At 41.8% G+C, this 26429-nt stretch overlaps 1 long non-coding RNA gene across 1 annotated transcript; it reads right to left on the bottom strand.

The window, feature by feature from the left end:
* Nucleotides 1-11859: 11859 nt before the first annotated feature.
* LOC145426264 (uncharacterized) lies at nt 11860-12225 on the bottom strand. Its single transcript, XR_013906982.1, has 2 exons — nt 12110-12225; nt 11860-11916 (listed from the first exon to the last, which is right to left on the bottom strand). It is a non-coding gene; the product is annotated as an uncharacterized LOC145426264 (long non-coding RNA).
* Between the last annotated feature and the right edge of the window lie 14204 nt (nt 12226-26429).

Consider the following 26429-nt stretch of genomic DNA (forward strand, 5'->3'; position numbering starts at 1 on the left):
CTCTTCCTTCTGTTGGAGGAATTTATTCTTTTCTTCCACAGCTTCATGGAGCTGTCTTTGGAGGAGCCGATTTTTTCGGTCCATGTGTTGGAGATCCCGCTGTATCTTATCAGTCATCGTTTTCTTGTCTTGGAGCTGGTTGGTCATTTCTTTTAGTTCTGCGCGCTTTTGCCTGTTTTCTTTAATGAGGTGCACAATCTGCTCTCGGGCCTGAGCAAACTTGATTCCCCAGCCCTCATTAATAATGTTTATGTCCGGCTGGCGCTGTTGTCTTTCTTCCAGCTCTTTATTTTGGGCTTCCATTCGTCTACACTTGTCCTCCAGTTGACGTTTTTCTTCTTCAATTTGTTGCATTTTTTTCTGGAGAAGGTAGTTTTCCTTCCTACTCTCCTCTAATGCCCTTTGGGAGGATGAGACGCCATTTGGGGAAATTGGCTGGCCACGCCAGGAAGGAGAGGCGGCGTAATCTTTTTGAATTGGTTGTTTTTTTCTTGGAAACATGTTGGAGTTTCTATACGATGACTTTGAAGAGCTTTCCAAATGTTTCTGTGGTGAACGTTTTGTATGCTGCAAACACAGATGCTGCTGAAACTAACTAAATCTTGCTGTTTCTCACCCCTATTTAAGGAAAAACATCAAAGGACTTATGACGTTCTATGACATCATCACTCCAATGAGATTGTCACAAGACGTTTTGGAATGGGGTGTTTTTTTTTAAACTGTTTTCAAACTTAACTTAAAATTTCAGTGTTTCCTAGTTGTGGACTATTGGTTAGTCCAGCCGATGAAGAAATTAATTGTCACAAACATCCCTAATATTACATAACAGACAACAGAAAACAAGACAGTTTTTTTTCTAATAGAGGTATAATAAAAGTTTTTTTAATTATCCTACTTTTTATAAAAGAGGACATTTATTAAAGAGTATGTATTTAATTAAAAAACTCTGTTCATCTAAAGCAGGGGTCAGCAACCTTTAAGACCCAAAGAGCCATAATTGGCCTATCTGGGGTTGAAAGGCTCGATAAATGCACGGCGTTTCGCCGGGTACACCGGCTTCCACGAGTGTGATGCTTATTTTGAGCAGAGGTGGGACCAAGTCATTGTTTTGCAAGTCTCAAGTAAGTCTCAAGTCTTTATCCTCAAGTCTCAAGTCAAGTCTCAAGTAATGTCAGGCAAGTCAGAGTCGAGTCTCAAGTCACTGGTGTAAAAGTCCGAGTCAAGTCACAAGTCTGAAACTTTGAATTTCAAGTCCTTTCGAGTCATTCAAAAAAACGAAAAAAAGCATGTTGCAGTTATGCTAAATGTAAATATTAGACCATGTAATTTTTAAATCTGTGTTTTTCTCAACACATGACAAAATAGTGAACTTAGAAAATATACACAAATTGTGAAATTGCACCTCTTTAAAATGCAGCTCAATTAAACCTAGCTCCAAGAATAATTTTCACCGACAGTTCTGAGATAAGCTGCATGTTATTCTTGGATGCGGTTGTAGGACCAGCTTTAAAATCGCATGACAAAAATATCATACACATTAAAAAAAACTGTATCACCAACGTAGCCTGGACAACATTTGCTAGTTAGATGAAGTCAGCTATCTCATCGTAGCATATTTATATGCATATTTATAATTATACGGTTCTTGGAGTGAGTGCATACACTCATGAAGTTTAGTAACTTCAGGTCGCTGCAACAAGCCCAGGTACAGTTTACCGACGGATGGGTGCAGGACCTTGAAATGTACCGTGTAGAACGAAAGACCATCATACCTATCATAAGTTTACCAGTCTCACAAATCGTCGTCATAAATACACATTCCTTAACCGTTTATTAATAGGACCTTTGAGCTCAACGGTAATTAATTAGTAGTGGAAATAATTTCTGGTACCCATCACAGAAATGTAGCAGTGACAATAATATTGTATGCTGTAATCGCACTGGGCAATTAGTGATACAAAAAACCTGTTTTATCCTGTGAATAAAAGTATATGTTTTTGTCAATGTACCATAATAACAGAAGCGAAACGCAATATTGTGTCAGGACAATTCACTATTTATGCACAATAAATAAAGGAGCATAGTGCAACAATTTCTGTTCAGCGCCAGACTTGCTTGTAACCTATATCACCAATTATGTTATGAAAATGACGCATTAACTACTAAAAAACACTGACCTTCGTGTAAATGCTTGGAGCAGACTAACCTGTGAGCTGGAGTGTTCTGGGACGTTATATTTGGTCTTTGAATGGCTGCAATCCAGGCCATCCGTCGCCTCTTTGTTACTTCGGAAACATGAACAATTTCTCTTCAACGACATAATCCGATAACAACCGATCTCTTTACCCGTCGGCTTCCCGTGGCTGTCATGTGACCGGCTATTGCAGTTAATAATACAACAGCTTCTTGACATTTTTGTGTTTCTTTTTATCGCTGTATAACTGATTTCAATTGAAAGTCTGTGTGCGCTAGTACCTCTTGCCACGAGTTCCCAGAATCCTTTGCGGTTCTACCCGTGAATGACGTCACATTTTCAATCTCTATATAATATGCATGTTACATTTTATATTTGGGGTAAAATATCAAGTCTTTTCAAGTAAACCGGTTCAAGTCCAATTCAAGTCCCAAGTCATTGGTGTAAAAGTCCAAGTCAAGTCACAAGTCTTAGAACATTTTTTCAAGTCAAGTCTAAAGTCATAAAATTAATGACTCGAGTCTGACTCGAGTCCAAGTCATGTGACTCGAGTCCACACCTCTGATTTTGAGCGATGAAAAAATAACAAAATATAATTTTATTTGTATATTGCAAAATCACAATAAGCTTCCAATTTAGAACTACAAGTAAAAAAAAAAAGAACTGGCATAAATAAAATACACTTCAGCTAAATACTAATTTATTTTCCCAAACCACGCAGAGCCGCACTATAAGGACTAAAGAGCCGCATGAAGCTCCGGAGCCGCAGGTTGCCGACCCCTGACCTAAAGGCTATAACAAAAAGCTTCCTGCTGGAAAATGAAATGTCCCCATTAAGAGTCTGAATCAGGAGCCGATGACATTACTCTGTAAACTCTCAAAGCACTTTAATAAACAAGCAAACAGTTCCACCTCTCGCATTATTGCGTAAAGTTGACAGCGCGCCAGGCAAATAGGCAGGCTCCATCCCCGGCCTCTAGCGACTGTGGAAGTCGCTACATCTTTAGTCAACAAAAAACGGCATTCTGGAGAAGCCAGCCACAAGCAGGATCAAGGAAATCAGATCAAGGAACCTGAAAGACGCCAAGTAAGTGCAGCGCATCTGAATGAGTGAGCCCAGCAGCACCGACACACCTGACGCAATTCTGAGGAGCGCAGGTAAGAATACCTGTGCATGTCTGGTTGTGGAAAAGGAAGCGACATTGCATTAGCGCTGAGATGTTTTAAGAGGAGACACTGAATGGAATGAATGTTGGTTAAATGTGCAATGTTTTTGGCTGCGCTCTTGGATTGATGACTGCGCTGCGTCTTATTAATTATGCTGCTTGGATGATGTTCAAATGGACAATTAAAGTGCCGTTACGTTGAAAGGATTTTATGGTCAAAGTCTATTGTGGCTTCCAGTGGATATATGTTTTAATGGATGATCACTGAAGATTAAAATAAATAAATAAATAAAAAATCGAACAAACAAACGGGAAAATCATGAGTCAAACAGGTGATGATGATTGTTCCTCTAATGATTTGGGGGGAAAGAGAGAAAGAAAAATGACTGGAAAGGCATTGTTGAATAAAATCGAAAAATCACAAAATGAATGCAAAATATATGTTAATAAAATGAAAGGACTAATACAAAAAATGAAAGCGCTCATGCAACACAATGAAAATCTTTCTCAAATTAAGCAGTATTTGGTGGATTTAAAGGCACTGTGCGAAAAGGCTTCAAGTTCACATGTTGAGGTGTTGTCTTTGGTGCCAGAGGAAGTAATAAAACAAGAGGAATGCTTTTCAAGTATCATGAAATACACAAATGTGTTTTTAAATGAAATTCAGAACTGGATAAATCAAAGAGAACAAAATCCTGCTGTTTGTCCAAAGCAAATCAATTTATTGGAAAACAATGTTGCATCAAATACTGAGACAGAAGTGGAGGATGATATCAAGCCAAGTGATAGTGTTTCTGTTGTGATATTTTGATAGCATGGTAGCATTTACTGAGTATTGTTTTTGATGATATTATACAAAGGACCCTGTTTCTGCAATGCCCTTTGTTTTAACCTCATCTCCTCTTGCTGTGTCAACTGAAGATTTTATGGTGTGAAAGTAGATACTAAGGTTGGAGGGAAAACACCAACAAATCACTCTTTTACTTATCACTCCCTTGCAGAAGATGTTTATGTGAAGACCATCTGGGTTGTGTCAGAACTCACGGATGTAGGAGACCTCTGTATAAGATTTATAGGCCTTGTGAGTGCATCTTTATTGCCCTTGCTGAACAAAGGATTCCATGTAGCATTCCAGCCGGACTTTATTCAGACGATGCACTCAATGATCATTACGGATGGACCATGGTGGGGTATTCCAACCCATTTATTCACAAATTGCCATAGACACATCGTAAGAGCTGTAATCATAACATAAAACAAATAAACATTCACTTGATATAACCACGTTTCTGTTATGCTAATCAATTCACAGAAAAGGCACAGGAGGTGCTAGCATCAGCCTGCTAGATCGCTCATAAACTTATTAACAATCAAGTAATACATTTACAAATTGTCCGAAATGTAAACAACAAGTACAACACACAAACATACCTGTTCGCCTTCCAGCTAGATGCTAATTTTAAGATGGATGGAAAACGATAACCTTCTCATTTAATCCTTTCTGCGGCAAGCAGTTGCGGTACGATCTTCCTTCCCGGAAGTTGCCCGTTACAAATTTCAAAATAAGAGTTTAATCTATATTATAAAGTATAATTCGTTCAGGGATTTAACTGTTTGAAAAATATCAAATAAACAAATAATCTGGGTCATTTACACTCCCACCAAATCATTAGTGTTCAAAAACATAACTCCATAAACATAGGAAGAAAGAACACAATGATTTCATAATACAAATAATGACCAAACAACAGAAGCATAGTATGCAAGGAATGGACTAGTCACCTTCCAACAATAAGACTAGTTTTTGAACTGGCCGTTCGAGCACTGACCGCTTAGTAAGACGTTCACCATTTTTGCCAAGTTTCCTGTCACCTAGACAGAGCTTCACTCTCCTAACCAGTCCATCTCTGTCCATTGTAGTCTCTACGACTCTTCCCAACCTCCATTCATTTCTGGGCAAGTCTTCATCCTTCATTATGACTATATCCCCAATCTGCAGGTTTCTCTTTGGGGTGTGCCAGCGTTGTCTAAAGGCAATGTTGGCTAAGTACTCTTTCTGCCAACGGCTCCAGAACTGCTCGGCCAAATATTGTACATGGCGCCATCTCTTTCTCGCATACATATCTTCCCTTATGAACTTGCCGGGGGGAGGAAGGGCCATGGTAGACTTCAGGGTAAGTAAGTGGTTTGGTGTCAGTGGCTCAAGACTGTTGGGATCATGTAGGTTTTCAATAGTGAGAGGACGACTATTAACTATCGTCATTGCTTCATAGAAGAATGCTCGGAGGGAAGCATCAGGTAGGTTTCCAGGTGAGAGTCCAAGGGTCGCGTTGAGAACACTCCTGACTGTTCTAATTTGACGCTCCCACAATCCACCAACATGACTTGATCCAGGAGCATTTAGGATGAAGTCACACTGCTTCTTAGAAAGGAAGTTCGTCAGTTTATCACCATCTAATTCCGTGAGGGCTTCCTGCAGTTCATTCTTGGCTCCTAGGAAGTTACTGCCTTGGTCAGATTTGATCTGGCGTACGGCTCCACGTATAGCAATGAAGCAGCGCAGTCCAATTATGAATGAGTCTGTAGATAGATCCTCCAGCATTTCAATATGGATGGCTCTGGAGGAGAAGCAGGTGAAAAGGAGACCATATCGTTTTCGCACACTACGTCCTTGCTTGCTATAGAAGGGTCCAAAGCAATCCATTCCACAGTAGGTAAAGGGTGGAGATGGATTTACTCGCTCTGGAGGGAGATCGGCCATTTTCTGTTCTTCAGTCCGTCTCCGAAGCTTCCGACAAACTACACATCGGCGAAGATAGGATGCAACCGTCCTGCCAATTCCTGGTATCCAGTAACCTCTTGTCCTAATTGCACTGAGAGTCATCCCCTTGCCTTGATGTTTGACTTCTTCATGACAGTATGCTATGATCATCCTTGTAACATGATGTTCCTTTGGAATGATGGTAGGGTGTTTAACTGAGAGAGGAAGGTTTGAATCACGGAGTCGACCTCCCACCTTAATCACACCATTGTTGTCCAAGAAGGGGTTGAGGTGATGTAGCTTGTTATGAGGTGGCAGCTGACAACCTTTCTTCAGTAGCCGCACTTCCTCCGAATATGTTTGTCTCTGCAGATCTTTGATGATGAGGCGCTCGGCTTCTTCTCTTTCCTGCACTGTAGAGAGGCCGATTGACTTATCCTTGTTGATCCTTCGAAGAATGCGAGCCACTGCACAGATGGCACGAGTCCAGGATGAGAACTTTGCCAGCCGATAAGTAAGAGAATCTTGTTCTACAGTTTCCGTGTTTAGAGTCCGTGTTTCCTTAACTTCTGGATCTCCGACTGACAGTTCCGGAGCCACCTCTTCTGAGAGGTCAACTCCCTTTTCCCATAGAAATGCAGGGCCGGTAAACCAGTCCGATGATATTAGCTCATGGACAAAACAACCTCTAGAAGCACGATCCGCAGGATTCTGGTCAGTAGGGACGTATCTCCATTGCCTTTGATTCGTGTAGAGATGTATCTTCTGGATACGGTTGGCTACGAATGTATGAAAACGTCGAGCCTCATTATTGATGTACCCTAGTACAACCTTGGAATCGGTCCAAAAATGCTCTTCAATGTCCGCATATCCAAGTTCTTCCTTCAAAACATTGCTGGTTTTCACAGAGATGACTGCAGCCGTCAACTCTAATCTTGGGATCGTGGTGACCTTTGTTGGGGCGACGCGAGATTTGGCCATGACTAAAGCACAGTGGATGTCTCCTTCTTCATTGCTAAGCCTCAGATATGAACACTGTCCATAGCCAGTAGTGCTTGCGTCGGAGAAGTGATGTAACTCACGTTTAATAACCCTTCCGAAATCTGCCGGGGCATAACTTCGGGGTATATTTATCCTCTCCAAGTTGTTGAGGTCGTTTTTCCATTTCTCCCACCGTGGACGAAGTTCGTTGGTTAGAGGGTCGTCCCAACCTGTTCCATGGCAGCACATCTGCTGCAGCACTTCCTTTCCAATGAGCAAAAAGGGGGCTATGAGACCCAAGGGATCGTACAGGGATGCAACAATGGACAATATGCCTCGACGTGTTGCAGGCTGTTCCTTAAGGTTGGTGCTGATCTTCAGGCAGTCTGATTCGACGTGCCATTGGATACCCAACGCTCTCTCTGAAGGTAAGTTATCAAAGGCAAGGTTGAGGTCTTTAATGTCTGATGCACGTTCAGTTGCTGGTATGCTTACCAGGACAGCTTTGTCATTGGACACAAACTTGTGGAGCCTAAGACCACCCAGGGCACAAAGTTTTCTGGCTTCTTCTGCTAACTTGATAGCCTTCTCTGAGCTGTCTGTACTTGTGACTCCATCGTCGACATAGAAATTTCTCAGAATGAACTGAGAGCCTAATGGGTACCGGTCTTTATTTTCTGTAGCCAAATGCTTCAATCCGTAGTTTGCACAGCCAGGCGATGACGCTGCGCCAAAGATATGCACCCTCATACGGTATTCTTGGGGCTGTGCACCGAGATCTCCTTTCTTCCACCAAAGGAAGCGCAGGTAATCCTGGTCTGACTTCTTCACATGAAATTGGTGAAACATTTTCTCTATGTCGCACATCAATGCAGTGGAGTGCAACCGGAAGCGAAGAAGTACACCGTTGAGATTGTTCATCAGGTCAGGACCAGTGAGCAGATGATCATTCAAACTGGTTCCCTTGTACTTGGCAGAGCAGTCGAACACCACGCGCAGTTTGCCTGGCTTCTTGTCGTGGAATACACCGTGATGAGGTATGTACCATTTTTCGCCCTCTTTCCCATCATCGTGGACTTCCTCTGCATCACCCCTTTCTATGACCTCCTCCATGAACTTGATATACTGTTCTTTGTACCCTTCATCCTTTAACAGCTTCCTCTTTAGATGGCTCAGACGTATGACTGCAAGCTGTTTGTTGTCAGGTAAGGTAGGTCTCTCCTTAAAGGGCAACGGCATCTCGTAGTGACCTAGACTGTTCTTTTCGATGTGGTTCTTGAGTTTGTCCAGGAACAGGATGTCCTCCTGAGACACTGGTTTGCCGTCTTCCTTAGCATCCTTAAAGTCAGACTCTAGAATGCGAATGGCATCTGCCGGAGTGACTGGTGGGAGCTCCCTGACTGCAACTCGGAAGCACTGTCCCGCCGTACTTGAGGTGTCGGGGCATGTCGACGTACCACCAACTATGCTCCATCCTAAGTCGGTACGAATTGCATAAGGCTCATCGTCTCCTCCCGTTATGACGTCTCTTGGTGCCATTGCTCGTGCGCAGTTATAGCCTATCAATAAACCAACCTCACAGTCCTGTAGAGGTGGAATCTCTTCTATGACCTTGGAGAGATGATTCCACCTTTTAGCTGTCTCGCATGTTGGGATATGGGCTCTGTTTACTGGTATGCAATCCTTGGCATAAGCAGGAGGAAGGTCGATGAGGAGGGAAGAGCGATAACCCCGAACACAAAGCCCTGAGACTCTTTGGCTCTTTACGATCACGTCGCGTCCAATCATCGTAGTTAACTTCAGCTTAACTGGACAGGAATCTGCCTTTAATACATCACTCAGTTCCTGGTCAACAAACGTCGTGTCGCTTTGCGTGTCCAGCAAGGCGTAAACCAGTTTCTCAGTTCCTGTATCCTTTTTTGACACCCACACAGGCACAATCATTGATGTGTTAGTTGGCTGTCCGGTAATCACTGACATTGAAGTTGCAGCAGCCTCCGTTTGGCCGGCATTGCTCAGGATAGTGGTTTCCTGTGGCAGAACTCTTTCCTTCTTTAAATAGTTGTCATCGTGTAAACAAGTGGGATGTTTACCCTTGCACGTGTTGCATGAGTGTCGATGTCGACAGTCTTTTGCACTATGTCCAGGTTTGGTGCAGCCATAGCAGAGCTTATGTTCTCTGACAAAATCTCGACGCTCCTCCAGAGTTTTAGCAATAAACTTGGGACATCCATGTAGTCTGTGTTGATTATTTTGACAGAAGGCACAAGGAGACCTTTCCTTTCCTTTAACTGGCTTGAGCCTCTCGGTGTCAGCCTCAGTCTGTGTGTTTAGAACGCTTGCCTTGTTCCTCTTAGGGTCTCTGCTGCCTTGTTTTGCAGTGCTCGACTCAGAGCTGCGGAGGGCATAAGCTGAGGTGATTGGATTGCAAGCAATCTCTGCCTCTGTCGCCATAAATGCGGCGAAGTCCTTAAAACTGGGGAATTCCTTATTGCCCTTTAAGGCTTCAGTAACCTTCCTGTTCCAGTGAGATGCTATCCACTCTGGTAGTTTAAGGATTAGCTTCTTATTCTCTTCACAGTCGTTCAGTATTTCGAGGCTCTTCACATGTGTCATTGCATCTTGGCAAGCGTTTAAGAAATCTGAGAAGTCTCTTAATCCTTCTGCATCTCTTGGTTGGATCTTTGGCCAATCTGTGAGCTTATCTCTGAAGGCTTTCTGTATAATAAAGGTTTGGCCATATCTGTTATCCAGTTTGTTCCACGCATCCTTATAAGCGTCGCTGTCATTCCTATAGAAAGTTCCTTCTAATGTTTTACGAGCTGGGCCGCCTACATACTTCCTCAAGTAATAAAGTTTGTCTGCTGGGGAGATGGCCTTTTTGTCAATAAGTGACATGAATGAAGTTTTCCACTCGATGAACTGAATGGGGTCCCCACTAAATACAGACGGCTCTGGAACTGGAAGTCTATTTAGAGCCATACTGTCTTGTAGGGCTTGGGCAAGGGATGACACGTTTAGGTCGGGTGGCGATGCTGTGACGGTGGGAGTTGGAGGGTTGATAGCAGGGGGAACATGATGATTTCCCACTGAACTATTAGAGGAATGGAGACTGCCTTCCTGCGAGGCTACCTGGCTGTAGACTTGCAGTTTGGCCCGAGCAGCCCTCAAATTCTTTTCTGCTTGAAGGCGTTCAAGTCTGCGTTTTTCTACTTCCATTTTTCTGTGCTGTTCCTCTATCTTCTCCATTTGTCTCTCTTCTTCCAGCAACCCTTCAAATTCGACTTCCTTAGCAGCTAGCTCTGCTGCTGCATCCGCCTGTTTGAGTGTTAGAGTAGTGCTTTTGTGACTACGGATTGTCTTTGTCACTCTAGATGCAGTGGATCCATAGATGGAGCGTGCGTAGCTGTTCTTAAGCAGCTCCCTGAGACGGCAATGTACTTGTTCTGCATCATAATCACCATCGAGATCTGACATTCTCTCGTAGGTAACTTTCATAATTTCGGCTGTAACTGCCTCACAACTGTCAACGTGACGTCTTAATTCTGGAGAAGGTGTAATGTGACTTCGTATTTCAAGGTAAGTGTTTAACACAGTTTCTTTCTCTTTCTCCAAAGAATCCATCAAAGATGCCAGCTCGCCTTTACTAATGTCTGACTTGAGCTGCTCTCTTGACTCTCGGGCTCGAATCTTCCATCTTTCGTACGTTGAGATGAACTTTCTTTCCCTTTTTCTTGCTTCCTCCTGCTGCATTTCGAGCGCCTTTGGAGTTGGGATTTTTGTTCGAGTGGAACGTCGGAGGCCTTCCTTAAGCTCACCTTGTAAGTTGTTCAACGTTTCTTCTCTGCGTTGAATTTCCTTCTCCAAAAGTTCTATTTCCGTAGTTTCTGATGTGTCTTCAAGAGACGCCTTAAGCCCTTTGATTTTATTCTGCAGGTCGACTATCTGATGCTCTAGTTCTGTTTGTGAGGAGGGAGTCTCCATTTCCTTCATGTTTATGTTATTTACTTATCTAATTTGCAGGCTTTAGTTAATGAGCTGCTTGTGGTTACTATAACTTAAAGGCTGCATTAACAGATGGGAGGAGAATCTCTGCACTTTAAACCAAGTTGAAATAGAAGCGGATAACCAACACAACATTGAGAAGAAATGTATAAAATAATAAATGCAACCTGCTAGCTGTTGCAAACTGATGTGGTAAAGTAAACCTCTTATGCTAAACACAGATCAATACACCATTACTATTGTACAGTTACAAATTGAACTAAATGCCCCTCTTTCACCCCCTTTTGGGTCAGTAGAAAGAATGATAATGATATACAGTAGTGGTGGTAAATACCAATAAACAAAATTACTTCACTTGTTATTACTTCATGTCCGTTGTGTCTTAATGCAGCAGATGTCCACAGTAGTTGACGACCTTCTCTCTCCCTTTAACCACCACTGATGAGAATGAATGTCCTTTCCTTGTCGATTAGAATGAAATGTTCCATACCTTTTCTGACCGTCACATCAAACCATTAAGCCAGCTGCATGATGATTATAAAGTCTCTGTCTAGAAGACCCATAGAATGGCACTGAGTTGCTCCGTGAAATGTCTTGTCAATCCCAGACGAATAGCAACACAGCTCCGTGACTCGTCCTCGTGGTTCCGTGGTGCAGGATGGCAGCAGGATGATGCGGGGGATCAGCTCTTACTGTAGCATTCCAGCCGGACTTTATTCAGACGATGCACTCAATGATCATTACGGATGGACCATGGTGGGGTATTCCAACCCATTTATTCACAAATTGCCATAGACACATCGTAAGAGCTGTAATCATAACATAAAACAAATAAACATTCACTTGATATAACCACGTTTCTGTTATGCTAATCAATTCACAGAAAAGGCACAGGAGGTGCTAGCATCAGCCTGCTAGATCGCTCATAAACTTATTAACAATCAAGTAATACATTTACAAATTGTCCGAAATGTAAACAACAAGTACAACACACAAACATACCTGTTCGCCTTCCAGCTAGATGCTAATTTTAAGATGGATGGAAAACGATAACCTTCTCATTTAATCCTTTCTGCGGCAAGCAGTTGCGGTACGATCTTCCTTCCCGGAAGTTGCCCGTTACAAATTTCAAAATAAGAGTTTAATCTATATTATAAAGTATAATTCGTTCAGGGATTTAACTGTTTGAAAAATATCAAATAAACAAATAATCTGGGTCATTTACATTCCAACTGTCGAAGGACACCACCCCACCCAGTGGGCAGGGTCTGAACTGAAACTTGTTGTCTGCCTATAAAAACTGCTGCACAAAGAATAAACTTTGAGTTAGTTTTGGATGACAATTTAGAACAGTCTCCGCGTCTTTTTGTTCTTCCAAACTGCTCCCGGTACTCCGGCCGGTGCTGTAATTAACCGTTGATCATACTTGAGAATATTTTAATTGTTATAGGTTAAAGGATGAACTCTGATGATGAAAGCCCACGCCTCAGAGAAACCCGGAATGGAGTTTCTTGCAGTTTCAAATGTTGAAAGCCACAAAACTTCTTCAAGATCTTCAACTTCATCTGTTCGTATGAAAGCTGAGGCAGAGTTGGCAGCTTTAAAGACGCGGGGAAAAGGACACTGTACCTGTCGATGCACGTTTCCCAAAATCTAAACGAGTCATATCGCTCCATGTTTGCTACTTTTGGTTTTTGGTTTTCTCCCGCAGAGTAAGAGCATCGCAGGAGCTCCTGAAGTCAAACGACGCCTCCCAGCACTCATTTATTAAAACGGAGTCGATGCCAAAAGTCTTAAACGTTAGAATCAAAGCAACAGCTGTGAACTCAGTCATGGTGTCATGTGCAGCCTTCATCTTACTGTCACTACTTTTTCATTTTAGGGTACGTGAGGTAAAGCGTCCGTCGATGTAGCTTGATTGTACAAAATTATTTTTCTACGTTATTAACAAAACAGAGCAGAGACTGATGCTGCTCCTGTCTGACCCCCTTGTGTCTGGCACATGTGTATTCTGACTTGTGTGTGTGTGTGTGTGTGTGTGTGTGTGTGTGTGTGTGTGTGTGTGTGTGTGTGTGTGTGTGTGTGTGCTGCTGTCGCTGTGTGAGTGTGATATCACATCTGCATCACTCAAGCGTAGACGGGCCCGCGTCAGACAACAATAAACAAAAAGCAGAAACCGACCCCCCCAAACTGATAATCAGACAAATTCCCAAACACCTGACTTCACTGTGTCGACACCGTTCCTGACTATTTCTGACCTCAGGTCAGCTCTGCTATTATCCTCACATTAAGGGTTCGTTCACCTGCCTGCAGATGATCTGTGAGCTCGTCGGTTGTAAATTAAACTCTAAGCACACTGAGGGTAACCGGGAGGCGTTCAGGGCCTGCAGTGCAGAGCTGCAACATGACAAAAAGGGATGGGGGCTCAGATCTCCTGAACAGGGTAGAAACAACACGGTGGGTTTGTGCTGTTTGTGATTCCTGCTCCGTCACTCTGGTGGAGACGACTGCAGCTCAGCAGCGCTCCCTGCTGATCCTCTGATGAAGATGTCAACAGTATGTAAACTGAGCTGATGTGCTGCTGTTTGAGCCCACGTGGTAGCGTACGTCCAGTATGGGAGAACTTAGTCACCGGTGCTGTCTTTGCTTGTGCTCTAGCTTTAGCCTGTTTGATTGTTTGTTTTCTATTTTATTACTGCCTAAAAGGGGAGGTGGGGGAAACACATGCCTGACTTCTCCTGTCAGAGGTTTTGTAAGCTCACTGGAAGGGAAACGTGCACAATGTAAATCATAAAACAACTGACTGGGGCTGTGCTGCAGGTGGATCAGTGCTGTGGACAGTAGCTGTGGAAAAGAGACTGGACAAAGACTCTCAGCCTTAAATACAGGACAGAGGATGATCCGATCATCTTTCAGCTAACAGTGTCGAGCAGAAGGACGGCCGGCTGATGCGTCCGTACGAACCCTTTTGTACTCACTCCTGTGTATAAGGAGGCGGCGAGGGGTTGTGTAGTTAACCTCAGCACCACACAGCTACAGCAGAGGAGAGAACACAAACGAGTCCTTTCATTCGGCTCTGTTCTTTCTCCTTGTCTGTTTTATAAGCTAACACTAGAGGGCGCCATTGTGGCACATTCAGCGCTCACTCTGAGGTCACTGGACAGAGAAGAAAATACCAAACTGGGAGACGGATGGAGACGAAACATCTGGAAGATCAGAACTGTACATTTTTAAGTGTAAGAAAAAAAAAACAGACAAAATATTTGTAAATATTAAGTTTCTTGTTTATTTTATGTTTTGTTTTTTTGGGTTTTTTGGAGTGAATGAATGATATGCTTATTTTGTGATGACAAAAGACAACAGGTGCAGTTTGAGAAGAAAAAAATGGCCGTTAGCTTGAGGTTTCAAATGAGTTCATCCTTACCACCGATCAGTTTTGTCTTTGTTTTTTCAACATTTATTTTATTTTTGTCATAACGTTGATCGTTATCATGTGACCATCCTGTAGCAGGAAGGTCGCTGTAGCAGAAGTCATCTCCACTGAAGCCCCCTCACAGCAGAGGGCCAGTCATGCTGTTTATTAGCATTTGCTAGTTTTCAGTGAGAAAAACATTTTCATCAAGTTTTAAATCCTTTCGTTGCTCTTTTCTCTGCGATTGTCATAAAATCGTCGTCCTCTTTTCAAGCCTTAGCTCGCTTTTATTTTGAAATATGAGTCTTGTGATCAGAGATGAATCTGTGCTGCATGATGTGCGTAACATCAGAGCGATAAAAGCCAGCTTTGCCTTTCAGTGATTCACAGTAAGGACATAAATGACCTAAACTGAGACAGAAAAAAGTGCAGTCAGTTAAATGTTAGCTCACCTAACATGTAGCAGTGTTTACATGTAGCCATGTTTGACAGACTCCAGGGCTTTGATACCATAAGATGCCTCATATCCTCACAGACTCATGAGATCACACAGGTGGTCTGACCTGCTCGTGTCACACTGTGCTGTCTGTCTGTCTGTCCGTTGTTTTTCTCCTGCAGTGATGTTATGTAGCAGAAAAACAGTTGGATGCTGGAAAAGTGCAGAGCGATGGGTGACGTGTGGAGAACATCACAGTCTGTGTGTGTTCAACAGCTGTTAGAGCCACACTTTGTCCTTTCTGTGGTATAACTGCTGGATTTATTTTATTCCAACACTTAGAAACTGTCAGCAAAGCAAAACTTCATGATTGGATGATCCTGTGTCACGTCCACAGTGTCAAACGTGCACAGAGACAGTGACACCCACAGAGAAACCCTCAGCTTGGTGTCCATTGCAAATCTGCACCTGTTGTCTTCTTTCTACTTTCTTTGTTGAACTCAGAAACTCGAGACTTGAGATGAAGAAAAATGTTAAATAATGGAATAAAAAAAAGTTGATTATTAAAAAAAGTAAAGTAAAATTATATAAATAAATGAGGTGATGATATTTCTGTTTACTTTAGAAGTTATTATACACTGTATGCTGCGATTCTGATCTGGGAAACATTAAAGACATTCATAGCCAGACTGCTGACTTTGTGTTTTTATTCAGTCGCCTAACAGAAGTGCAGTAAGAAACGATTTAGCCCATCCTGATTTCTTAGCTATTTGCATATTTGACACACTTACATGTTTCAGATCATGAAGAACATTTTTATGATAGATAAAGATGACCAGAGTCAGTGTAAAATAAAGCTTTTACATGTATTGCTGGGAGGTCGGCAGCTCCCTCCACTGCTTGGCCCTCTGTGAAAAACAACTGGGATCCAGCTTCCCTGTGATGCTGAATTATATAAGCGGAAGAAAATAAATAGAAGGATGGATGATTGTATTTTGTGTACAATTGTTGAAGTGTAAAAAGGGTTGGCCCTCCGTGGTGCCCTAAGCAAAGTTTGATTTTTGGAGCCCTTTAATAGTGCCAATAATAGTGATTAATGATCACCTACTATAAATGTATTTTCTAATGTTGATGTTGTTGTAATCCACAGTGAAAAATGTCATAAAAACAGAGAGAAACAATAGATCAAACCTGAGAGCTGCACAGTTGCAGCAGTGTGGTTTACGTCATTGTGTTGTCAGCCTGTTTTACACATCGGTAGTTTCTTATTGACGTGTAAAAAGATCTGAAATCGTAGTAAATTCAGCTGCTATTGTGGGCTGGGGATGATTTACACTTAACATTTTAATAACTGGGTACTGAATGTCATAGGCCCAATGTTCCCTCTAATTTTTCACGTGTCTGAGCGAACACACAAACTCCCTGAGCGATCCCTTGGACCACTGTGAGCAACAGCAGACGTGTGAACTGTGGTCACAGCAGCATCGAATCCATCCAAGTTACATGGTTTATTAAAATAATCAAATTCCAGCATTTATATTTATGTTAGACTACTTTTAATTAACTGCTTTAGCCCACTTACAATAAAAATATATATATATATATATTGTTCATGACCTGTGTTGTATGTTAACACTATTGGAAGTAAAAATAACTTGAACTCCAATTTTGAAAACACAACTTTCTATTTTTTTTTTTTTTAATAAAGCTCTGACTTGTATTATGAGTCTGTGGTCTGTGAGAGATTCCTGTAACTCTCTGTCTGTAAAATACAGTACATAATGACCAATGTTGGGCAATTAATTATATAGTTACTTCTTCAAAAAAGTAACTGAGTTATGCAGAACATTGGTCAACTCTATCAATCATCATCACCCCTCCACCATTGTGCTTGACAGTTGGTATGAGGACTTTCATTTACCTCATTTTAAACCCTTACACAATCAGAAGATTTTTATCATGTTTTGATATGTACACATTTTTACAATTTCTGCATATGCAGCCTGTAAATATGGTAGGAATACTGTCTGTAAAAAGGGTCTCAGAGCTGATGAGGGTTACACATGTAGGTCCATTCCTTTTCACAATTTATGTTAATAAACCATCTTATTTTAAGTTATCTCTTATGTTCATTTAGAAGTAGGAGATACAGTATTGAATTTTATTGTTGAGTCTACTCAACTTCACGATACTTTAATGTTGTCCAAGCTGTGGTTAATAATTATTAAACTAGTATACAGGGAGTGCAGAATTATTAGGCAAGTTGTATTTTTGAGGAATAATTTTATTATTGAACAACAACCATGTTCTCAATGAACCCAAAAAACTCATTAATATCAAAGCTGAATGTTTTTGGAAGTAGTTTGTAGTTTGTTTTTAGTTTTAGCTATTTTAGGGGGATATCTGTGTGTGCAGGTGACTATTACTGTGCATAATTATTAGGCAACTTAACAAAAAACAAATGTATACCCATTTCAATTTTTTTTTATTTTTACCAGTGAAACCAATATAACATCTTCACATTCACAAATATACATTTCTGAGATTCAAAAACAAAACAAAAACTAATCAGCGACCAATATAGCCACCTTTCTTTGCAAGGACACTGAAAAGCCTGCCATCCATGGATTCTGTCAGTGTTTTGATCTGTTCACCATCAACATTGCGTGCAGCAGCAACCACAGCCTCCCAGACACTGTTCAGAGAGGTGTACTGTTTTCCCTCCTTGTAAATCTCACATTTGATGATGGACCACAGGTTCTCAATGGGGTTCAGATCAGGTGAACAAGGTGGCCATGTCATTAGTTTTTCTTCTTTTATACCCTTTCTTGCCAGCCACGCTGTGGAGTACTTGGACGCGTGTGATGGAGCACTGTCCTGCATGAAAATCATGTTTTTCTTGAAGGATGCAGACTTCTTCCTGTACCACTGCTTGAAGAAGGTGTCTTCCAGAAACTGGCAGTAGGACTGGGAGTTGAGCTTGACTCCATCCTCAACCCGAAAAGGCCCCACAAGCTCATCTTTGATGATACCAGCCCAAACCAGTACTCCACCTCCACCTTGCTGGCGTCTGAGTCGGACTGGAGCTCTCTGCCCTTTACCAATCCAGCCATGGGCCCATCCATCTGGCCCATCAAGACTCACTCTCATTTCTTCAGTCCATAAAACCTTAGAAAAACCAGTCTTGAGATATTTCTTGGCCCAGTCTTGACGTTTCAGCTTGTGTGTCTTGTTCAGTGGTGGTCGTCTTTCAGCCTTTCTTACCTTGGCCATGTCTCTGAGTATTGCACACCTTGTGCTTTTGGGCACTCCAGTGATGTTGCAGCTCTGAAATATGGCCAAACTGGTGGCAAGTGGCATCTTGGCAGCTGCACGCTTGACTTTTCTCAGGTCATGGGCAGTTATTTTGCGCCTTGGTTTTTCCACACGCTTCTTGCGACCCTGTTGACTATTTTGAATGAAACGCTTGATTGGTCGATGATCACGCTTCAGAAGCTTTGCAATTTTGAGACTGCTGCATCCCTCTGCAAGATATCTCACTATTTTTGACTTTTCTGAGCCTGTCAAGTCCTTCTTTTGACCCATTTTGCCAAAGGAAAGGACGTTGCCTAATAATTATGCACCACCTGATATAGGGTGTTGATGTCATTAGACCACACCCCTTCTCATTACAGAGATGCACATCACCTAATATGCTTAATTGGTAGTAGGCTTTCGAGCCTATACAGCTTGGAGTAAGACAACATGCATGCAGAGGATGATGTGGACAAAATACTCATTTGCCTAATAATTCTGCACTCCCTGTAGTACTGATAACTACAACTACTAAAAATAAATAATGCTTTAGTTTAGTAAAGTTTACATTGTTCCTCACACCCAGAGGCACTGGCAGCATTAATGTAAAATTTTCGCTGTCCTGCATCCTGTATTAAGAAAGTTAATAATTATAAAACCCTTGACTTTTGGATATATGACAAACTTCAAACATCATTGTGTGTAGGTCAAATGTGTCCAGTGTTTGTTAGTTTCTTATGGTTTGGCGCCCTCTTGTGATCTCAGTCAGTATTCTGTGATCTTTGTTTATCTGACTACTTCAATACAAGTGCTCAGTTAGAGGTGCAGTTTTTACTCTAGTAGTCTTGGTCCATGAATGCCTGTAGGCTTCCATGCTGTGTTACAACATTGTAAGGCATGGACAGACCAACTCAGTTTTGCTGCTGACTTACAGAGTACACATATATAGTCAGGCCATTTTCTCATAGTTATACTAGAACTGGAGTCCCAAAAGCACACAGGCTAAGGCTAAGAACAGATTTACAGTTTTTATTAACAAAACTAAATGAGTCAGTTGATCAAATGTGTCCCTGTGTGCAAAGGTAGAGGATTAATCAGTGAAGTGGTGATTTGTCGGGAGAATTCATTTCAGGTTCAAGCTGAACAGGTGAGGGAATCTGAGGTAGAATTTTCCTTTCCAAGGTATGAATCAAGAGGAGACAGCAAGGAGGTAACAGCTGGAACACCGAGGGTTTTCTAAGACAGAGGACAAGAGAGGAACAAGTGCAGGAATCATTTCACTGGAGTGAAGACCTTGATTTGCTACTAGCTGTGGAAATAATCTGTATTTACAGCCACACTCACATTAGATAGCAAAGAGTGGAGGAGAGTAAAAGAAACAAGCACTCACACAATGGGAGTTGCCAATGCCATAAATCATCACCAAACCCGAAAATGATGTGCTGGAAGTTGTGCCGTTCTCGGCGGCTTCAGTGACCCTCGAGCTCTCGGCTTGCTATCGAGCTGGTGGGTAGCAGACATCTCCGAAAACGTCGAAGCACTTTTGCAAATATGCGATATCTTGATAAACCGAGCAGATATTTGATGTTTACACAGCTACTTTCTCGCCTGAAAATATGTTAAAAGTTTATTTTGTGACCCAGAAAGATTAGTATGAGTAATTTAAAAACAGTAGTGGCTGCCATTGTTGGAAACTGGAGTTTGGCTGGGCCGCGCTATGAATTCTGGGATATGGTAGGCCACGAAGGACACACCCGACCCATCCTTCAAATTCGGGGAAAAGGAGGACGCATTTGTCGGCTGCATTCGGAGGAGTCTACGAATTTGGACAGCCTTCGTCACGTTACTGTGATGTAATCGATCTACAAATGCGGCCTCAGGAGGATGCAGCCCATGAATTTGGACACGACCTTAATATATTTGAATGATACGGTTAGCACTCAGTTAGCTTCTAGCATTTGTCGACAGCTCTGCCTCCTTTTCGACTGCCCGGGACATTTAAACAATAGATGTATACAAGCAAATTCATACCTTTATCCTCAATGGAGAGCTTCCCCCGACTGAAGAACTGCGCCGTAAAATATGAAGAATGGCACGTAATTACAAACTGAAGGGTAACTATGAAAATTAATGTTGATCCTTTATTTATTTTTTTTATTTATTTATTTTTTTACTTTTATTTTTTATTTTTTAAAACTCTCTCTCTCTCTCTCTTTCTCTCTCTATCTAGCTATATATATAAATAAAACAAAAAGATACAAGTCTGTCATATATACCCTATATATAGTTTTAAAAGTTAATTTCAATTGAAGGTAAATGTACCATACTGGTGCATTATCCCAAACTTTATTAATATCTTTCAGACATTTTATTTTACTTTAGTCAGCAACTCTTTCAGCTTTTTACATTTTCATCTTGTAACAGACAACAGACTCTTCTACACTGGCCCCAGTATGCAGTGCATGCGCTTGGTAGTCATGTCAGAGGAGGAGAAGAAGTCAGTTCTGATGGATTGCCACAATAACCCTGGTACCGGGAACCACAATGGTGTTAGAGGTACCTGAAACAGGGTTGTTGCTGGCTATTACTGGCCAACATTGAACCAGGACATCGGTGAATGGGTATGGCCTTATTTCAGTTAACAAAATAAAGAACCTTGTCTTTACTTGCACACTTACATTTCAGCATTAGTTTCTGTGTGTGTGTGTGTGTGTGTGTGTGTGTGTGTGTGTGTGTGTGTGTGTGTGTGTGTGTGTGTGTGTGTGTGTGTGTGTGTGTGTGTGTGTGTGTGTGTGTGCTTGGTAGTCACAGAAATAGTTTTGCAACCTAATATCTGATTTACTCTTGAAGCGAGTGGTACAAAGTCTGTTGATATGCTGTTAACTTTTAGTGAATGCACAGATACACTTTGTTCAAACTTTACAGAATTTGTGAAATGTAAACAATGTTTATCCAAAATTCAAAATATTTCGTCATAGTTAAATCGAACTATATAACTTTAAATGGTGGGTTTTTTGATGTAGTGTAGGCGTTCAGGTACACTTTGAAACTCACATTTCTCAGCTTCAACTAAGTGCTTATTCCCTTATGTGTACTACATAGATGGAACTATGATGTTCTTTGAGATTGCATTGATAGGAAAATGAAACTGTTGTTCAGGTAAAAAAAAACAAACAGTGGTTTTGACAGTTAATGTGAGTGATGTGAGTACATGATCAAACAAAGCTCGAAAAACCGTACAGGGTGGCTGTTATACCGGCAGGTATGACAAAGTAGTCAATGTGCCAAAAGGGTGTGTTAAAGGCTGATATCTGATTATCCCACACTGAGCGAACATTTTGACACCGTCCTGAGCAAAACTAATCAGTGATAACAGATTTAACAATAAACAGATAACAGTTTATTGAAGTAAAATACTTTTTACTTCAATATATTTTCAACAACTTTTTCTTTTATGCATCATTACCAGCTGTCATCCCAACCAGTTTACATATTATGTAAAAGGTGAATAGAATTGTTTGTGCGCATTTGAAATATTTAAATGTGTGGGGTTTTTTGTTGGGGGGGGGGGGGGGGGGGGGTTAACACTTTTTTCTCTTTGGTTGTTATCTCAGCATTTTCATGTGAAAAAATGAAAGCATGAGGAAGCTATGTGTCTCTCCACACAGACCACACTGCAGCCAGTGTTGGGCAAGTTACTTTGAAAAAGTAAATAATTATAGTTACTGGTTACTTCTTCAAAAACTTAACTAAGTTAGTAACTGAGTTACAAGATTCTAAAGTAATTAATTACTTGAAAAGTAACTATTGCGTTACTTTAAAAAAAAAAACATTTAACCCTCTGGGGTCCAGGGTATAATTGGCCATTTTTAACTACTTTTGATGTTTCCTCTACATTTCACCTTTAAAAACTTTATTTGCCTTGTTTGGTATCATTCTTTTCAGCACAACGTCACGTGTCTGAATTTACAGTTATGTTTTCATTTTGACAGACTGTATTAACACAGTTGATCTAAAATCAAACAAAAAAACATAAAATCTGAGTAGAAAAGGTTATATTTTTTACTGTAATAACCGCAAACATGTTTAATGAATCATATTTCATAACTTTAAATGCAAATATAAATTGTCATTTTTAAAGTCATATGCACAAGTTTTGCAAACAACAAAGTTATTTGCAGCCATTTACCTTTTACCCTTTTTTTAAAGTAACCATTTCAAACTATTTACCGAACCATCAGCTGTTCTGCATTCAATAAGATGCCTCACAAATTATTTGTGCCACTCCAAATATTTCTGTCCAGTATAAAGGAGAACATCACAGCCTGATACCTGCAGGTCTGACAGCAGCAGGTGTATCACTCCTGTTTCTACCTGGAGACAGCAGTCACCTCATTGTCCTGACACACAACACAAAACTATCCACAACAATACACACTAACTAAACAAGACAACACATTAACTACACACTCCAAACACACGAAACGTCACAAATCTCTCACATCTCAAAACTCGCTCTCTCTTTTTCTGCTGTCTCTCTCTCTCTCGCCGTCACTCCTAAAACCTGCCCTGTTTTTGTTTGTTTGTTTGTTTGTTTTTAGTCATAAGCAGAGAGTGCTTGCTAACGCTGTTCTTAGACAGTAAAAGTGAGGAAACTATTGAGGAAAAAACGCCGCGTATTTATTGTTTATCATGACTCTGGTTTTACGTGGCCTAGCAACACAATTTAAAAACTGGTATCTATCACCTTGTTGCTTTGTCTTTAAGTGGCCGTGTGATTGGCTTACCACGACTACTTTATTCTTCCTCAGTCAAACAGCAGCGCTCATGCCATTGTTTTGCCCCCTTAGCTCAAGGTGTTGTGCTAGACAGTGATCGTGATTACTGTCCGCGGGAGCATCTACTACTGTCCAGATTACTTACAGCTACTTCCATGCAACTGATATAAGATGCGGTAAGCTGAACACAGCTTCAACCATCTGTTTGTTGAAAAATAGTAACGGACCGCGTTTTGTTGTTAGTAACTGTAACGGCATTGTAACGATAGGAATAGTAATTAGATTACTCGTTACTGAAAAAAAGTAACGCCGTTAGTAACGCCGTTACTTGTAACGCCATTATTCCCATCACTGGTTATTTGTGGGATTTGCTTGTGATAATTTTTATTTTTACCTACCTTTACCCTTAGCATTACCTTCTTGGCTACTGTTAACTGAATGCTCAGACAATGCCATTGGTCAGTTGCAATGTTGGTCCTGGACACATATATGTAGCAATGACACCAACACAGTAATGTCAGATTGTACAAAAGTTATACAAGTATAGTGTTTCCCTGTACTTACTACACTACTCAGTATTGTGTAGTAAATTTAATTGTACAATTTTTTTCCAATAGGAAGATGGCGTGTATAGAACAGCTGCAATCACAAAAATATTTGATCTCGCAAGTTCACTGGATAACAAGGAAAATCTGGTAAATTAAAATGGACTAATTTCATAATATTTAAAAAATATGTATTGTAACATAAATATGACCTTCCTGTTTGATTTTTATATGCTACTGTTTACATTCTGTAACACACTCACTATGTTCTGTTCCTTTCCTTTCAGGAAATATGCAAGGAAACCCTTCAAACAGCGATAGAACAGGAAGAGAGACTGAAGGTGGGTCAGTCAGTCTCCAGTTTATTCTCAGAAAGTCTATAATATGAGTAGAAATACTATATGTGAAAAGTTTCATTTTTCTCCTTTAGGAAGAATCCAAGTACAAAATGACAACCCTCTCAAAACAATACAATGAAAAAATGAAGGAACTTATTCCTCAATTGGAAGAAGCAATGATATCATCATATAATTTTCCACCACTGCAGGAAATAGTTGACATTGCATTTCACATGTTCAAAAAAAACAGAGCTTACTTAGACAAGAAGCTGGATTTGCTGCAAGAATAGAGAACTCAAAAAATATAAATGACAGGAGTAAATGATGAGCTTCAGAAAATTGTAAGACAAACAATAAATTGAACTTGTGTTTCTGTTTTCATTTGTTGACCTATGTAACGTATATCATTTATTTGTGAAAGGACTTTGTAACTCCCATTTCTCAGCTTCAACTAAGTGCTTATTCCCCTATGTGTACTACATAGATGGAACTATGATGTTCTTTGAGATTGCATTGATAGGAAAGTGAAACTGTTGTTCAGGTAAAAAAAAAAAAACAAAGTGGTTTTGACAGTTAATGTGAGTGATGTGAGTACATGATCAAACAAAGCTTGAAAAACCGTACGGGGTGGCTGTTATACCGGCAGGTATGACAAAGTAGTCAATGTGCCATCAGAATTATTGTCTAAAGGCAAAGAAAGATGCCCAACAGATTTACTTTACCAAATTGACCATCCCAGCCTTGCCGTAATGGTCCATTTGATTCACCTTTTATTGTTTATTTTATTTTCACTTACTGAATACGGGACAGACTTGACTGGGGGAAAGAAGGGGAGAAAGAAAGAGGGAAAGAGAAACAGCTGAGAAGAGGGACGGGGGAGAAGGGCAAAAGACAAAAACCAACAGAATGGGCAGAAAAAAGAAGAAAAAAATGCATCTATCGATCACCTGGGTCACCTGTTGAGAAAGAAAAAAGAAAACAAGCAGAAGAGAACAAGAGTAATAGAATAAACAAAATCACAATGATATATGGGAATATGACAGTAAATACTAAATATTAAACATTATTGTGCAGCACATAAGATCGACAGCGCACAGTGTGCTTTGAGGTAGGAGCCAAAAAGGGTGTAGTTTGTGGGTGTGATCCCCCGTGTGTACACCTGTGAGCATGGACACGCTTGTTTTTTTAAAAGGTTCCTTCATGTAATGATCTGCTAGAGGGTGTGGGGGGGCCACTGCCCCGTCCTCCAGGGCATGAAGCAGGTATGGAGGAGATCAAAGCTCCAGACATCCAGAGGCCCCCAGAACACAAGAGACCAAGGAAGACCAACAGAGGGGCAGCTGCGCCACTGTCCCAGAAAGAGCTGAGGAGAGTCCCAGATGAGGGCTCACTCAGCAGCCGCGGAGCAGAAGCCAGGGGGGGTTGCAGTGACGCACCCATGAGCTCCGCCGGCAGCCAGCTGTGCCTGAGTGACCGAGCCCCAGGCCGAGAGGCCGGGGGCACCCCACCTCCGAAGTGGCCCGAGCGAGCCCCAGGCTCCAGGCCCCGATAAGCGGCCACCAAGGAGTGAGCCGGTGTGTACCTGGACGTCCATCCCCAGACACAAAGAACCACCAACGCACTGACACCTGAGGGAGTCCGCCACTGGCAGGGGAAGTGGTGGTGGGTGGAGATAGGCCTCCAAACCTTGGAGGGCCTAAGATGTCCCCAGAGAGGTGGCGCCTGACACCCAACCTGACATATAGACACAGACATACAGGCACACACAGATACAAACATCCATTCCCACCCTCATGCTCTCATATGCACTCACTCCACACTCAACCAACGTGGAGACAAACATAAAGAGACGCTGTACACACGATCACACTCCCCAAGCGTACTCTACAAACCGGGTCTAGGTACCCTTGCCCCTGGAGGGGGGAACTGCACCCAGACCCAGGTGGTGTTACCCTTTTCCCTGCGGTGGGGAGAGGCAGACCGCCCCGACTCCGCAGCAGCAGGGAGGCCCCACACTCCAGACCCCAGTCGGATGGCCAACTCCTCCTCCTAGCCCCCCCGCTCCAGCAGGCTGCAGAGAATGGGGGTGAGAGAAGACTCCAAACCTCCCTCCACCCGCTCATTGTCGTGTTGATGCATGTGTGTTCTAAGGTGCATTTAAAACCCAGGAGGGCATGGAGCTACCTGCCAGAGAGCAGCAGGTAAGCGCAAGGTCCCTCCTGCTGGCCCTCAATGTCTACGTGTATTCAAAATTGAGAGGTGGGCAACGATGCCAGGGGTGAGGTGTACACCCTGATGGTCTTTTGGAATCCGTGTATCGTGCCCACCCCCCAAGATCCCATATGTATGTGTAATGAGAGTGTGAGTAATGTGAATGTCTAAGTTGTGAGATAAAATTGAGGCAGAGGCAGCCAGAAGGGGACGGGGGGGGGGGGGGGGGGGTAGCCTCCTCTGCACCCTGGTGACATACCCCTACTCCAAGGCCCTGCATGTGTGGGTGGTTGTGGTGGAGCAGGAAG

Source organism: Astatotilapia calliptera, chromosome 3, assembly GCF_964374335.1.
Source record: "Astatotilapia calliptera chromosome 3, fAstCal68.1, whole genome shotgun sequence".
NCBI lineage: Eukaryota > Metazoa > Chordata > Actinopteri > Cichliformes > Cichlidae > Astatotilapia > Astatotilapia calliptera.